The sequence below is a fragment of the Eleutherodactylus coqui genome, chromosome 6 (genome assembly GCF_035609145.1).
Source record: "Eleutherodactylus coqui strain aEleCoq1 chromosome 6, aEleCoq1.hap1, whole genome shotgun sequence".
Classification (NCBI taxonomy): Eukaryota; Metazoa; Chordata; class Amphibia; order Anura; family Eleutherodactylidae; genus Eleutherodactylus; species Eleutherodactylus coqui.
The window spans coordinates 166,492,403-166,509,842 of record NC_089842.1 but is presented as its reverse complement, the minus strand read 5'-3'; positions in this window follow the sequence as shown (position 1 = coordinate 166,509,842).

The following is a 17,440-nucleotide window of genomic DNA, read 5'->3' as shown; positions in this document are numbered from 1 at the left end:
CTGCCTAAAACCTTTGCACAGTACTATATTATTAAATAGCATAGTCATTTTACCAGGGCAAAAATAAAGATTAACCCTTTCCAATCCAATTTGTATCCTGGTTTTCCTAGGGGGCTTACTCTTTTTCTGCTGTTATACAACAGCGCTATATGCTGGCTAAACCCAGTACTGCATGAGGTGACATGTTGGATAGGCTCCGACAGCAGAGAGGCTGGCAATATACAGTAGGAGAACCTCGACAGACGTCTTCCAACATTGGAGCTGTACAGTCTCAAATCATAATGTCTTAAGATGTCAGACAGTGGAAAGGGTTAAACCCTTATTTTGTATATTCCAAAAATAATCAAAAACCTATTTTATGCAATAGCAATTTCTTAAATGCATTCTGTAGTTCTGCAACATTTCAATTCTATTAATAGAAATTCATTTTTATGAAATATCCTTATTATTAAGAGGTTGTCCGAGATTAGAAATGTTTGGGAGAAAAGCGGATGCTTTCTCATTTTCTCATACAGCCCCCTTGAGGGTTTATACAGTGTAGAACTACGTAATGCATAGGACACAACTTTAAACTAGTGCAACAGTTGTAAAATTTCCATTCAATGTGAATATAAATCTACCTCTTAGATTATGGAGGAATGTGAATCATTATACCAAAGATATATAAGAAAACGAGGTTGAAAGCTAACTGCAGTAATGTATAACTCTATGTTTATATGATGGTCCCATCATGTTTCTTTCTATAGTTCCCATACAGGTAGATCGCAAATAAAGAATCACTTACATTGTAAATCAGACCTACATTATGTTCATTATATTATTCCAGCTGTGAAAGTATTGCTAATCTGCACTTGACATCAATCACCATTTACAGTTAACCCTTTCCAATCCAATTTGTGTCCTGGTTTTCCTAGGGGGCTTACTCTTTTTCTGCCAATATACAACAGCGCTATATGCTGGCTAAAGCTAAAGCTCCAACAGCAGACAGACTGGCAATATACAGTAAGAGAACCCCGACGGATGTCTTCCAACATCGGAGCTGTACAGCCTTAAATCATAATGTCTTCAGAGGTCAGACAGTGGATTGGAAAGGGTTAATACATGAAATGCAAAAAGAGAAGAGTCTTCAACTTATATTAGTGGAGTAGTTCTTCCAAGCTCTCTTGCTGGGATCAGGTGACAATCTTACACCGATGAGCGCTAGAACACAATTGTGATTGGCCTTATTTTGGTAGTATAGGGAATTTCAGAAGAGTTGGATTTTTTTGGCCATTTGATATTGTTTTCCTTGATATGAACCTTAAAAGGATGTTTCCACTATAAATACTGATGAAATATAGATTACAAATGTCATCAATGTCTGGTTGATGGGATCTCTCTACTAAAATGAAGAAGCAATAGCTCTTGGTTAAGCATAGAAGACTTTTGTGTTTTTTTGCAAAATAGAACCACATACTCAGTGCTTGGTCAAAATTGCAACACAGCCCCGTTCACGTGAATGAGACTATGATGCAATTCCACACTGGGTCAGTAGTAGAGCTACAGTCCCTTTATTCTAAGTATCTGTAGGATACTCGGTAGATAGTGTACAGTAAATCCGGGCAGATCAGACATTGGTGGCATATCTAATCAATTTATCATCAATATTGGGAAAACCATCTTGGGTGAATTCTAGTAATGTGATCATGAAATTGCCTCCAATGAATAGCCTCTAGCACAGAGTTCCAAAATTGATCACAGTTGCCCTATGATAGACTTTGACTGAGTAATTTGAGCTTAGTTCAAAATGGCTGCTTCTCTTCCAGAAACTATGCCACTTATGACCAATGGCTCTATATGGTATTGCAGCTCAGGCCACTTAACTTGAATGCAGCTGCAATACCAGACACAGCCTATGGGCAAGAGTGGTGCTGTTTCTACAAATATCAAATCATCTCTTTTAGCTATAACTATATGACATCACAACTGATCTTGGGTGATTATGGTAGCATGATTGTATTATTAGTATTCATCCCTGGTATTCATGTAGAAACCTAAGCCAGTGCTGGAACCTTCTATCTCTGCTTTCCCTTGATAAGTGCAAGCAATTTCTAGAAAGATCTTTCAGACAAATATTATGTTAATGATTGGAAGGTCCAAGTACCATCCTATGTGTTGTGAGTATTACTAGCACGCTGAACCATCATTGATCCAGCTATTATGAACTTTCAATATACTTGTGACAGTCACATGTACAGTGGCTCTTTATTACCTGTCGATGAAATATGGGATATTTAGGATGAATGTCTACCAAAGGTGTGTTGTTCATGCCAATAAAGAAGCCTTTCTACCAGCAAGACAGTATACATATTGGGCTGCTTCACACAGTACAAGCCACGTGGGAAAGATTTCAAAAATCTCCTTCGAGAATTTCCACAGCAGATTCTAAATCCACAGCATGCCTATTTATGCTGCAGATTTATGCAACGCATTTCAACTACAAGGGTTAAAATCTGCAAGTCAATCCACGGTCAAATCTGCACCATTAAAGGCTACAGTGTACTTACCATGTATTTGCTGCAGGTTTTCTGTTTCGAAAGCCCACATTGGATATGGCCCATGTGAAGGCAGCCATATGCATACTGGTATCATGTTATGCAGTAGCGTGTACTACCAACATGATACGCTGCTGCTTGGTTATAGAATGTGTATGATAAATGTTTTGTCTTTACTCTGTAGGATTCCAATTGGGAGTCTTCATTTAACCAAAGATATTATATTCCTATAAATTGAACTGTGCCTATGCTGTTACCTGCATCTGAGCTTATCAAACAAATTATTCTTTATATACAAGCTTTAGGGAAGGTGTCAATGTTTTTGTTTCAATATACTGTATGCCTATAAAATGAAATAGCACTATATAAAAATAAAGAGCATATGTTTTTATATGAACTAGTTGTGTCTTGTTATTTGTCCATCCTTGCACATTCTCTATTACAACGGTTACAAAAATAATGGTTTTGTTTAAAGGGAATCTGCCAGCTCAGGCAAGTTGTCCAAACTGCAGGCAGCATGTTATAGAGCAGGAGGAGCTAAGCAGATTGATATATAGTTTTATGGGAAAAGATTCAATGTAACTTGTATTTTATTCATTGAAATTTCTGCACATTCTGAGCGGAATAGTCCAATGGGCGGAGCTACCAGTGATTGACAGCTACCCCTGTATGTACTGTCATACATAGGACCGCCCACTGGACTGTTCAGCTCAGAATGTGCGGAGATATAAATGGATAAAACACAAGTTCTACTGAATCTTCGCCCATAAAACTATATATCAATCTACTCAGCTCCTCCTGCTCTATAACGTGATGCCTTCAGTTTTGACAGCACATTCAAGTTGACAGATTCTCTAAAGAGAAGTAGTCATGTACTTTTTGCTGTCCTCACTGTGGGCAGCCTAAAGTATCGACAGACATGATCAGAGGCGTAATTTGAAGCTTCTGGGCCCAATGCAAAACCTGTAACAAGGCCCCCAACTATAATGCTTTATTCATAGTACTGGGCTCCCTGTATGGAGGAGAGAGGCCTTATGGGCCCCCTAAGGCTCCTGGGCCCGGGTGCAACCGCATCCCCTGCATCCTCTATAGTTACGCCCTTGGGCATGATGATTTCAGCAAAGTGTTACTTATAGGGTAATGTGAATTTGTTTTTAAGAACATGCAGCTTGTTTCTGCAGCTCCCAGCAAGAGATGAATCCAGCTTCAGCTTTCCATCTTCTGTGATTGGCAGTTTTGTGGCAGTTTTCTTGCTCTGTAGTGTAATAGCTAGAAAACTATCAACCAGGAGGGATGGATGGGGTTAGCAGCACTTTATGAATAAGTGTGACTTATCTCTTGCTGGGAACAGCAGGAGCAACCTGCAAGTTGATAAACCACTGCACATTACTCTATAAGTGACAGATCACTGTATCAGCATATCCGTCACTACTTTATGCCACCGTTAGTGAGAGCAGCATAAAGGATTTGACAGAGTTCTCTTTAAAGGGAAACTTATCAGCAAATTATTATATTTGCTTTGCATAGAATGCATTAAAGGAGCACTTTGGGTAAAATGGATAGACTGTGTTGACCCTAGTGCAAAGGCTGACGGGATGGGACATGACAAAAACACGTATGGTATGGCCCTTGGCTTCAAACCCCAGTGTCATTGTGTCATAAGGGGTTAATGTCGCGACACAGACTCAGGATATGATGCAGACAAAGGAGTCACAAAAATGTGAAACATGTATTTATGAAGTGATGAAAATAAATAATGTTAATATATCAAGCAAAAGCTTAACTCCTACCATAGAATTGCCTATCACTAGCTATGGCTAATTAGCTCCTAGAGTTGCCAACACTTCAGATACAATATGGAATAACAGGAAGAAAACTTATAATTGCGTAAGGTATCATACAGTTCCTTTAGGCAGGTTTAACATTCTGTAATTTTCAAATGTTATCTTGTGTTCAATGTCAATAATGACATTCATTAATTAATGTTGCCATCGAGGAAATATTTGGATAGTGAAGAGCAACACACAACTACGTTTTGTATGATCAATGCCCCAATTCAGTCTCCAAGGCAAACAGGTTACTGAATACACAGGCAAATGTTCCTTTGAATTATACAGTTCTTCAACTGGGTGCAAGTGCCCATAACCTACAATAAGTGCAGGCAGGCCTGATATAACTATTCCTTGTAGTGTCAGCTTTTATTGAGACCAGCCTCACTTACGAGCTGATGCTGTTGAACTCCTAAATGCCCTTTCATAGTTCCTGTTCAGTTGTTCTATAGCACCATCCGGCTCTCTTCTTGTCCTTTCTACAGTTTGTTGCTCTGAATTCCAGTGGTCCCTCAAGCAGTGAAGCCAGAGGTGAAGCCTGACGCCGTAGTCTTTATCCCTCCTGCAGATTTATGCTCTCTGGCTCTGCAGACTCTCATGCTTCACAGAACTTTCAGGCAACATCTCTGCTCTGTTGCTCAATGCCTGCACTCTCCTGATAGCAGAGCAGAAAATTATTCTTATACCAAGAGTCTTAATCTATCAGGCATGCGTAGATTTATAGCGCTGAAATATAGTGCAATTTATGGTGAATTCTACCTTTTGGTGCATCTCTGTTCATTGCCACAGCAACCCTTTTAACTCTCTAGGGCAGCCTCCTACAATTGTAATGTACAGGGTAAGTTTAAAGAGTTTATCCAACCTTTTAAAATCGATGGCCTACCCTCAGGGTAGGCCATCAATATCTGATCAGTGGGAATCCATTGCTTGGGATCCCCACTGATCAGCTTATTGAAGAGACTGTGGTGCTGGTGTGAGTGCTATAGCCTCTGCAATGTTTACCTCTAAGCAAAAATCTATTCATACAGTTCTCAGAATGCCGTATTATTTATAGCAGCCATTTTTAGGCCCACACAAATCTGTATTACTCGGAACAGCCTCAATAAATGATATAGTGTTCTGAGTACGAACAGTTCCGTGCTCACATGTAAACATTGAAGAGGCTATTGTGCTTCTATGAGCCTTGCGACTCTTTTAATCAGTCGATCGACAGGGTTTCCAACTGGTGGACCTCCACTGATCGGTTACTGATGACTTATCTTGAGGATAGGCCATCAATTTTAAAAGGATGAATAACCCCTTTAAAATTCAGCTCCTCCAATTTACCATAGCGCGTGTCTTCTCTTTTGAAGTCTGCATCATACTCAATGGACACTATGTAACAAACAGAAGTAATGCCACTACCTCTATTACACCCTGCAATCCTGTAATTAATGGGTGTCCCCTGGCATGGAGAAGCTGCTGGGTCTTAGCAAACCCAAGTCAGCTCCGATAAAGACTGATGTCAACACTGCTTTCCCCTGTATCTTGGGTCCTGTAGACACCCCATTTACAATGGAAAGGTACAAAATAAAAAACATAATTATAGAGTGAATGTCTGCAGGGGTACAAATGAAAGTAAAAGAAAATTAAAAATAAAATACAATTCGAGAAAGAAAAAAAACCTTTGTCAATAGGGAATAATCATACAGTGTCAGACTGTGTTGGAAAACACCCCATTGATATGGAGAAAAAGAATGCGCAGGTGTCAGGTCCTCCATATATTTCCATAAGGCATAACAGAAGAATGTCGCAATGCTGAGTTCGAAGAGCAGATGTTCTAGAATTGCTATATCATAGCAAATTTCTGAACAGGAGTTTGAAAATCCCCGCCTCCACGAAGCGCTGGCTGTGATTGGTTCTCCAGAGCCGCAGCTCAGCTAATCAGAGCCAGCGCTTGATGAATCAATCACAGCCATTCAATGCCTTACTTTTGTCCGCAAAGGCCCCCAGGGGAAGAAACAAATGCATGTGCAATAGGCAACATGATGTGTAATACGCTGTGCACCTTCACGAGAAAAAGAACACACCTGGAACTTATTAGGCTAAATAGCCATTTAAACCAAAGCATGGTTGGGTGCCTTGCACAAAATATGCACTGCGATCGCATAAAGTATAGTAAAATATGCGCATTAAAAAGACTCGTGCATGGCACAAATGCGTTGCACTCATTCGCATGGAAAAACACTATGCCCATGTGATGCCACCCTAAATGTTATTTTTCAGCCAAATTACAAAATACTATTTTTGTGTATTAAATCATTTCTAAAACGGCGTGTGGGTTGTCTCTGTGAGGGCAGTACTGCTAAACTATACAAAATATTACAGATCCTTGTATATGAATACCACATCAGGCATGCATGAAGGGGTCGTCTGTAGTAGCAACCAATAATAATCCAGCTCTCATTTTGCTAGCATAGGTTAGAAAATGAAAGGCGCCATCTGATTGGTTGCTGTGCAAAATCTATGTGAGCACTAGTTGTCATACATGGGGCACATTGCAAAATGATTGTTACAAGTATTTACTGTAGTCATCCTATAAAACTGCATCCATGATTATATACTGAATCTATATGTGTACCTACCAAAGGCTCATGGCCCCGAGTGTAAAAGCTTATCTTGGGGCCCCTCAACTTCTCTTAACCCAGAGCCGTAATTTGATGCTGGTTAGTGGTCAGTGCTCGTAATTGCAGGCACCACTCTCATTGAAATCAATAGGAGCTGCTGCTGCAATTATGAGCGCCAGCCACTACAGGTGCAGCTCGATTGATTTTAATGAGAGTGGCGCATGCAATTACGAGCACTGACCACTACACAGGGGTCGGAACAGCGGTTCCGCTCTATCCCACATGTATCCCAGCCTGAAAAATCCCTTTATGCTGGGTCCACACAGGACAGATTTGCCACGGAATTTCTGTGCCGACCCTCCGCACAGGAATTCTGCGGCACTTACCGTAGCAGCAAAGTGTATAAGATTTTTCAAATCTCATTTACAAGCACAAAACCTGTGCAGACATTTATATGCGGTGCAGAATTTAATTCTACAACGTGTTAATTATCACTATTTCTGCTGTGGAATTCACCTGCTGGGTGAATTCCGCACAAAATTACACAATAAAACCCACATCAAATCGCGTGGGTCTTGATGTAAACTTCTGCAGCAGAACGTCTGCTATGGGCAAATCAGCGGTAAATTCCGCAGCAAAATCTGCAGCATTTCTGCGAAAGACGCAGCATTGATGTGGATTTGGACTCAAAATCAGCTGCGCTCTGCAGCTGATCAGGCAATCCCTCTCACTTCTGAAGTCATGCGCTCACCAAGCATCTGGCGACCTCTAGTGAGCGCAGCACCGCTAGTCAGTGGTGCAATAAGCATCCATGGATGCTTAGTAGCCGATTGCAGCAATTTTATCATTTTACATATAAGCTCTTCCCTGAAAAACAAGAATTTTAGTGTAAAGTTAAAAAAAAAAAAAAAAACGTACCTGGCCGCCGCTGCCATGTCCCCGCGGGGATGAAGAACACATGAATTTATGAATGAGTGCTGCCTCTGATTGGCTGAGTGCAGGGACCAGCCATTCAATAGTTGAGAGCTGCCCCTGATTGGTCACAGTGCTCAGCGAATCAGAGGCAGTCCATTCAGCAGGTGGGGATTTTAAATCCCCGCCTGCTGAATACTCCTCAGAGCAGTGCAGGAGAACAGCCGGCTGGACGCGACTGAGCCCCGGCAGCCGCAGAAAGGGGGGTACTTTTATTTATTTATTTTTAAATCACAATTTCTCGCTCGTGTCATTGTGGTACACAGCAAAGACTGTCGGATATAGCTTCTGCCACTAGGAGGCGACACGAAGCACAAAAAGTTAGCTACGCCCTCTGGCTATATCCCTCCTGCCGACACCAGGCTAATTAGTTTTTAGCTTAGTGTCTCGCAGGAGGACGGTCGTGCCCATTAGGGCTGAAGCAAGGGCCAGGGTTAGACGGGGAGGCAGGTCTCTCCCCATCAAACTCGAATGGATAGAGGAGGGCAAACAACCCGGGTTTGTCCAGGTTACTTCTTGCCCGGCCCGCCTCAGAAGAAAAGGTGGCACATCCGGATCATATATATCCGCATGTGGCCCGCCAGCGAGAGCCCCCCTTGTTTGGTGGAGAGGTCTGCATCCCCTTCCCATTGGGCAGGCGATGCAGTAGGGGTAGGCTGCTGGAACTGGGGAGCTGCTTTTTCTTCCAGCAAGGACGCAGGAGGTGAGTACGCGCTGGCGACCTTCCCCCTCCCTTGCTCTCCCAGTATGTCGCTATCACACGCGTACCTTGTGGGCTGCAGCGTGGTGCAGGGATAGGCGCGGGTGGACAGGCTTCATTTCATCTGGGGTAGTATCTGCTATGTATGGCTGCGGCAGCGGAGGGCATTATACACTTGGGCATTTCCTGCATGGCTGCTGCTGTCTGCTCCCCTTGAGCTCGCAGGCGGTGCGCGGGGGGGGGGGGGGGGGGAGGGGAGGTGAGTTCGCCATCGAGTGTAGGGGCTCACCTGATGTTCAGGGCGCTGTTTCCAGGCACAAGCCAGTGGAGGGGGCGTGGCTTACGCGGGCATGGCACCTTGGCGGCGGCAGCGACAGCTTCCAACATGCCCTGGTCTTCGGGCTCCCGGCTGGGGCTCCCGTCAGGGGCTCCTGCGATGTGGGGGCTCAATGGAGGGGCCGCAGTGCAGCCCCGGTGACGCGTGGGCGTGTGGCTTCATGGCGTCGGGCGGCAGAACGCTGCCTTCATTGACACCGTGGGGGGGCGTGGCCTCATCGGCAATGCACGCCGCTCGGCCCCACCCCCTTCCTCCCTCAGCACAGGTGAGGGGGGATGAGGTCAGGGAAGCAGCCTATTGGGGACAGCGCGCCAGGACTTAAAAACTGCCCTGCTGCTCCACTCCTTGCTGCCTTTGCTGCCTTTTCTGCTCGGCTCATACACTGTACAGCTCAAGCTCCAGCTCTTTGCCGGTTGAAATCCCAGCACCATGTCCGACTCCAGAGCTCTGGAGGCTGGACCAGGGACAGCAAGAGTAACGCACTTTGCTTGCTCACGCTGTAACCTAAAGTTCGCATGCGGACAGGCTGAGCATTTTTGTAAAGATTGTTCCCCTGTGAAATAGGTGACTGTGCAGGGCAGCCCCGCCGTTCAGCCCCCAGTTATGGCTGAGCCGGAGTGGGTCCGCTCCTTGTGACTTGCGGTGTCTGACCTCACTTGGGCATCTGGCGCAATTTTGGAGAAATTAGAGCAGGACACCTGCGGTTCACGTGAGGGAATAAGAGATGGTTCACAGAGCGGCCGTAGACGAAAATGGGTCAGACCTTCGGACTCACGGCGGCCCTCCCGGTCACCATCCTCATTGTCACTTTTGCGCTCCTCTGGTACAAGGTCGCGGCGCTCGTCGGCAGTAGAGGATGGTTCAGATGAGGAATGGTCTGAATCCTCCTCAGACTCTGTCGTGGAGGAGGATCAGGTCCCAAAATTTTCGGCAATGGTGGAGAGCTTAGTGGTTGCGGTGCGTGACACTTTTCAGCTCACTGAGCAGGAACCACAGGCATCTGGGATATTGTTTTCTTTCAGGCAGCCTAGACGCTCTCCGAAAACCTTTCCTCCTCATGAGTACTTTGACAAGGTCCTATCTAAGGAATGGAAGGTACCGGATAAGCGTTTTCCAAGATGGGTTACTTGGACGGGAAATACCCCTTCCCGCAGGAGTTAGTGGAGAAGTGGTCAGTTCCACCGCTAGTGGATCCGCCCATTTCGCATACTGTGCTGCCCATGGCGGAGTCCTCCTCCCTCAGGGATTCCAAGGATCGAAAAATCGAGGCCTTGGCAAAGACCGTTTTTGAGGCGGCAGGGTCTGCTCTTAGGCCTGTGTTTGCCTCTTCCTGGGTCAGTAAGGTTGTTACTGACTGGGCAAAGCGGTTACGGGAAGGAATCCTCGAAGGGGCGGCGCCCGAGGATCTGGTGAGCATTACACACCAGACTGAACAAGCAGGCATGTTTCTCTGTGAGGCCTCTATGGATACAGCCAAAGTGGCGGCTCGAGCCTCCGCCGCATCGGTGGCGACTCGCCAGACCCTATGGTTAAAATCATGGGATAAGGAGGATGCTTCCTCCAAGGGGTCGTTAATCAGTATGCCCTTTGTAGGATCTTGCCTTTTCGGCGCCAAGCTACACGAGCTCATCTCAGAGGCTACGGGTGGAAAGAGCTCGCTTTTGCCACAGAACCGTCCAAAGCAGTCATCTCCACAGCAGAGATGTTTTCGTTCCTATCGCCAGACGAGTCCTCGTACGGTGGAGAGGAAGGGTCCACAAGAGTGGGAGCAAAGGAAGGGGCCTTCCTTTAAACCAAGGTCCTCTTGGCGGGGGCCCCAGCCCACAAAGGGTACCAAAAGCAAGCCCCCCGCATGAGGGACTGCCCCCACCTGTTTCGGACAAGGTGGGGGGACAGCTTCTCCAATTCAGCCAGATCTGGTCACCTCAGGTCACAGACACCTGGGTACAGGAGGTCGTGTCCAGGGGCCATGCGATAGAGTTCCTTTCACAACCGCACGACTGCTTCTTTCGGTCCAGAACCCCGGGGGACCCAGGGAAGGCAGCAGCTTTTCTCAGAGCGGTCCACACTCTCTATTTACAGGGGATGGTGGTGCGAGTGCCCCCCTAGCAACACTTCACGGGGTTCTAATCCAATCTTTTTGTGGTCCCCAAGAAGGACGGAACCGTCCGTCCGGTTCTGGACCTAAAGAAGCTGAACAAGTTCGTAGTGGTCCGTCATTTCCGCATGGAGTCGGTACGAGCAGTCATCGCATCCTTAGAGGCAGGGGAGTTCCTGTCCTCGATAGACATCCAGGATGCATATTTACATATCCCCATTCGTCAGGCGCACCAGCGCTTCCTTCGGTTCGCAGTACAGGAAGAGCATTTCCAATTCACAGCATTGCCATTCAGGCTGGCGACAGCTCCCAGGGTGTTTACAAGAGTCTTAGCGGCAGTGATGGAAATCTTACATTCCAGGGGGGTCGTTGCCATGCCGTATTTGAACGACATTCTGGTAAAAGCCCCGACCAGGCAGGACAATCTGTAAAGCCTGCAGATTGCCCTGGACACGCTTACCAGGTTCAGTTGGCTGATCAGTTTCAAGAAGTCGTCTCTTGTGCCAGCTCAACGCATGGTGTACCTGGGGATGTGCTTCGACACGGCACGGGGTCGAGTGACTCTCCCAGAGGCAAAACGTCAGCTGCTTACTCTGAAGCAGGTGCGATCCGCCATGCGATGAAGGTGTTGGAGCTGATGGTATCGTCTTTCGAGGCGATTCCCTTTGCCCAGTTCCACTCCCGCCCCTTGCAGTGGGCGATACTGTCAAGGTGGGACAGGTTAGCACGATCCCTCGAGCGGAAGATAAGGATTCCGCCAGGAGTTCAGCAGTCACTCCAGTGGTGGTTGAACTCGCCACACATCCAGCAGGGCAGGTCGTTCCTGCCCCTGCAGTGGCAGGTGCTGGCTACAGACGCCAGCATGACAGGCTGGGGGTGCACGCTGGGGGACCTGGTAGGACAGGGAACCTGGTCCACACAGGAGTCTGGTCTCCAGATAAACGTCCTGGAGCTGCGAGCAATAATCCGGGCCTTGCAGCATTTTGTGCATCGGCTGGAGGGAACGCCAGTGCGAATCCAGTCAGACAACGCGACCATGGTGGCTTACATAAACCATCAAGGCGGGACCCGCAGCAGGGGAGCCATGATGGAAGTAGAGGGAATTCTGGCATGGGCCGAGGAACATCTTCCCGCGGTATCAGCAGTCTTCATTCCCAGGGTCGAAAATTGGGCGGCCAACTTCCTCAGCAGGAAGGAGGTCGACCCAGGGGAGTGGGGGTTACATCCCGAGGTGTTTCAGGAGCTGTGCCTAAGATGGGGTCGGCCAGACGTGGACCTGATGGCGTCTTGCTTCAATCAGAAGCTTCCAGCCTATCTGGCCAGGTCAAGGGACCCCAGAGCTCTAGCAGCTGATGCGCTAACAGCTCCATGGACGGGGTTTTATTACCCCTATGTATTCCCACCGATTCCTCTCATTCCTCAGCTGCTCAGGAGAATCAGGAAGGAAGGGCTACCAGTAATTCTCATAGCCCCAGATTGGCCGCGACGAACGTGGTATGCGGAGCTCATGAACCTGGTAGCAGGCGCGCCCTGGTGGTTACCTCTGCGAAGAGATCTTCTCTCTCAGGGTCCCCTCTACCACCAGACTTTGGCTATGCTGCGTTTGACAGCATGGCGGTTGAGACCGAGGTACTGAGAGCACGGGGCTTCTCAGACCCGGTTATCCAAACAATGATTAGGGCTAGGAAGCCGGCATCATTGAAAGTATATCACCGGGTGTGGAGAACATTCTTTCGCTGGTGCGAGCAGAAAGGAGCGCACCCGATGCATTTTTCGTTGGCCCGCCTCCTGTCGTTTCTCCAAGACGGGTTGGACTTGGGCCTGAGCCTCAGCTCCCTTAAGGGTCAGGTTTCGGCTTTGTCAGTCGTTTCAGTGACCTTTGGTTTCAAGGTGAGCGGTGCGCACCTTTTTACAGGGAGTTGCTTATTCGGCACCCCCCTTCCGATCTCCGGTGCCACCCTGGGACCTAAACCTGGTTCTGGATGCCATGCAGTCCCATCCGTTTGAACCATTAGCGGAAGTGCCGTGGCGTTTGCTGTCCTGGAAGGTCGCTTTCCTGGTGGCGGTTACCTCCCTTCGTAGGGTTTCAGAGATTGCAGTGCTGTCAGCAAAACCACCCTTTACGTTTTTTCACCAAGATAAGGTGGTGTTGCGACCGGTGCAATCTTTTCTCCCAAAGGTGGTGTCAACCTTCCACATTAATGAGGACATTGTACTGCCATCATTTTGTCCAAAGGCGGTTCACCCTAGGGAACGGGCTCTGCATACCTCAGACCTAGTCTGCGCCCTGAGGACGTATTTGGACCAGACCGCGTCCTTCCGGCGCTCGGATTCCCTATTCGTGATACCGGACGGTCCGAGACGTGGCCTTGCGGCATCAAAGGAGACAATTGCTCGCTGGATCCGTTCGGCAGTGGTGGAGGATTACCGGGTTAAGGGTGAGCCGCCGCCGTTCCAGGTGACGACACTCTGCCAGAGCAGTGGGGGCTTCATGGGCGGGCAATCTTGGGGCTGCAGTATCACAGGTGTGTAAGGCGGCTACCTGGGCATCCCTGCACACCTTTTCTAAGTTTTATCAGTAACATACGTTTGCGTCAGCCGACGCTTCGCTGGGTCTAAAAGTTTTACAGACGTCTGTAAACTGACCGCATGCGTTTTGATTTATTTGTACCCACCCTCGGGGACGGCTGTGGGACGTCCCACGGTCTTTGCCGTGTACCCCAATGACACGAGCGAGAAGAGAGGATTTTTTACTCACCGTAAAATCTCTTTCTCGTCTCGTCTCGTCATTGGGGGACACAGCACCCACCCCTCTTTCTTTATACGACATAGTGGTGGTCCTAGTCGGACTCCGGATTCTGTAAGTCGCACATGGTGCTGCGTGTTTTTTCATTACAGTTAAATTTTTGTTGACGTGTCATATAACTAACTATTGTTGTCTTTCTGTTCCTGCATGGCTACTCCAACTGCTGGCATGACAAACTAATTAGCCTGGTGGCGGCAGGAGGGATATAGCCAGAGGGCGGAGCTATCTTTTTGTGCTTAGTGTCGCCTCCTAGTGGCAGAAGCTATATCCCACGGGCTTTGCTCTGTCCCCCAATGACGAGACAGGAAAGAGATTTTACGGTGAGTAAAAAATCCTGTTTTTTTCTTGTTTTTCAGGGAAGGGCTTATATGTAAAGCCCTTCTCTGAAATACAATTCAGGGGTGCCGGCAAACCATTGCCTTCAATTGGCTCTATTGAAGGCAATCCACGGACCTTCACACACGTATGTTTTTGCGGGTACATAGGTGTGCACCTATGTACACACAAAAACACGTTCGTGTGAAGCCACCTTTACTGATATATTTTTACTGAGGCATTGTTTTAAGGAAGAATGTAGTAAGGTGGCAACATTCCGTGGCACACAAAGGACCTATATACCTGTAATACAGACTCATGAGGACACCGATGCATGCTACTTTTTTTGTGCACATAGACCCTTAGTGTGTTTTGGGACTTTTTTGATTCACATCACGATTGTTAAAATATATGCAAAGCAAATAAATACAAAATTGCATGAAAAAGAATGATTTATTACATATTTTATGGAAAAATTAGATAAAATAGTAATCTATTTTGTCTCAAAAATGAGCATTACCACTTTTGAACAGAAAAGCACACAAAGTGAAAATAAATTACCAATCAAAATAAACAAAGGATTGATTGAATCATGACATGTTAATCCGTCAAACATTGTATTTTGGCCGGTGGAGAGAGAAAATTCAGGTTTTTACAGATTTTATTTTTATTATTAACTGTCAGGTTGCATTTGTGTACCATGCAAATGGAATGACCTGGTGGATAGTTCCCGAATTAAATACAGCAGCAAGACAATACAACTGAAAGATGTTGCAATGCATAGCATTGCACGCCCTCCTTAACTGAAGTGTGTATAGAGGCACAATATTTTCAGCATGGGCCACATCTAAACCTATTTAAAAATGTCACTTTTTCCCTAGATTTGACACAATACCATTAGAACAACAGGTTTCGTTTTTTTTTTTAAAGGCAATATACAGACTACTGGAAAGCATAAGCAGAATTGTCTCTCATGCATTATGATGAACATAAACATTTATTCATTTACATAAAACACTTGTAAAGAATTGTCATCTTTTCACTTGTGCAATAACAAAAATACCACATTCTCATAGAATATTTTTGAAGTATTAATCAAATCATTCCTTTTTTTTTTTACATTACTCTTTATCTGATATTCAAGTACCCAGGATGAGAATGAATCTTAAAACGTGTCCAATACAATCGCAAACCAAAAAATATTTTTTTAAAAATAGTACGGAATAAGAAAAATTGTTTATTATTAGTGCAATAATCAGAAGAAATTGTAAATACACTGAAAACTGAATTAAAATGAGAAGGACTTGTCTTAAGGCATCTCAGATGCATAAGTACAAATAATATTTAGGGGAATGGACTATAATCAGCCATGTGAGAATTCTATTCGGTGAAGAAAATCTTTAGTACCAACTCTATTAACTTGTACGTTACCTTTAAAGTGTATCAGTGATCCAACATATACAGAGGAAGCCATTTTTTTGTCCTGGCACTTCACTGAACTGTTCTAAATATTTACAGCAAAGTTGGCATCCATGTATTAATACAATGGAAGAGCTCATACACAAGACTATTACACGTCTGTGTTGTACAGGATGTATAGTATGTTGCCTATAGAAGTCTATGGGCCCATACTGTGCCGGCATATGGAAGCATGTGGCAATAGTGGCATGTTCTATTGCATGCTACATTATACTGCTTTTGCTTCTAACGGGACAATATGGGGCCTTATGAAAGCACCATCCATCACCATACTGAATGTTTATCAGTCCCTAGCCATAAGCCTTCTATGTACTGTTGTACAGGGTTCATTGTGCCTGAGCCCTAAAAAGAGGAGCTTTAAAAAAAAAAAAAAAGCCTAATTCAAATATTTCCTAACTTCTGTTTGACTTTTCAAGTAGGTGCTCCAGTTCCCAAGGACACCTATGTTGGTGAAGACAGACACAACCCTTGTAAAAAAAAAAATAAAAAAAATAGAATACCATCTGTTGAGTTTGTCATAGTTTAGCCCCTTAGTCCAGAATAAAGAGAAACCGTACTTGGCCGTTCCTTAAAAAACTGGATAGTGGGTCACTTCATTATTACATAATCTCTAACAACTTTTTTTGCACATTGTACTACACTCAAGAGAGGTTACAAATGGACACGGGGAGTTTATATCCCAACCATGTGATGGTGAACGGTTCTCCAGCCAAGTGAAGTATGAGGAACGGTTGGCACTAGCTGAACAGCACCACCCACTTACATCTAAAGACCACCTCTCTGAGGAAGGAGGTATATAGGGTCTTAAAACATACAGAGGTCACTGGTACCTCAAGGCTTAGTAACGTTACCTTGCAAATTGATAAAATAAACCATTACGAAACAAAAAAACTAGGCCAAAACAATGGCAACTTCATCAATCTGTAGAGGAAGGCTTTACTTTTGATATGTAACTTTGCTTCATACTGTAAAACCTGAAAAATACAGCACTTTGTTGCTGCCTCATAGCTGGGAATTAGTGAAGCTTTAAATACAGTCTTGTGATTTTGTCTTTGGCTCAGCTCCACTGCATAAACACAAAGCGCAGTAATTACACTTTTGAGTTAATCAGAGATGCGCAACTCAACCATGATTCTACCGGTATCAAAGGAAAGGACAAGGATAATATTTACCCACACGTTATAATAAACGTTTGTGTGTGTTTATAGTCATTTTAAGTTGGTCTTTGAAAAGTTCTATTTTCAAATTTTCAATCAATGGAAAAATCTGTATAAAAATTATGAATTGGTAGGAATACATTTATTTAAAGGTTGTTCTGGATTAAAAACTGCTGCCTTTTTCCAAAAGCAGCAGCACACCTATCCAGTTTTGCAGCTAAACACTACTCACTTCAATGGAGCAGAGCTGCAGTAGTAAACATAACCCATAGACAGGTGTGGCTTCTGGAGAAATAAAAGCAGACATGTATTTCTAATCCTGGACAGTCCTTTAGGCTGGAGGCATACGGTCGAAATCAGAGTCGTGGTCGAGAAACTTGGGCGCAACTTATATCAGACAACACAAAGTCTGGAAATACTGCTGTGTGCCTTTGGTCTTAACCTGACAAAAATAAATGTGAAACAAAATAGAATGATGGCACATGAAAAATACTTCAACAAATTGAATACTGTAAGTGTTTTTGGAAATATTTTTTTTTTTACATGAATTTTTAAAATATCTAGAAGTTTGGTATTTGCCAAAGTATGGTGGCTGATTAGTCTCAAA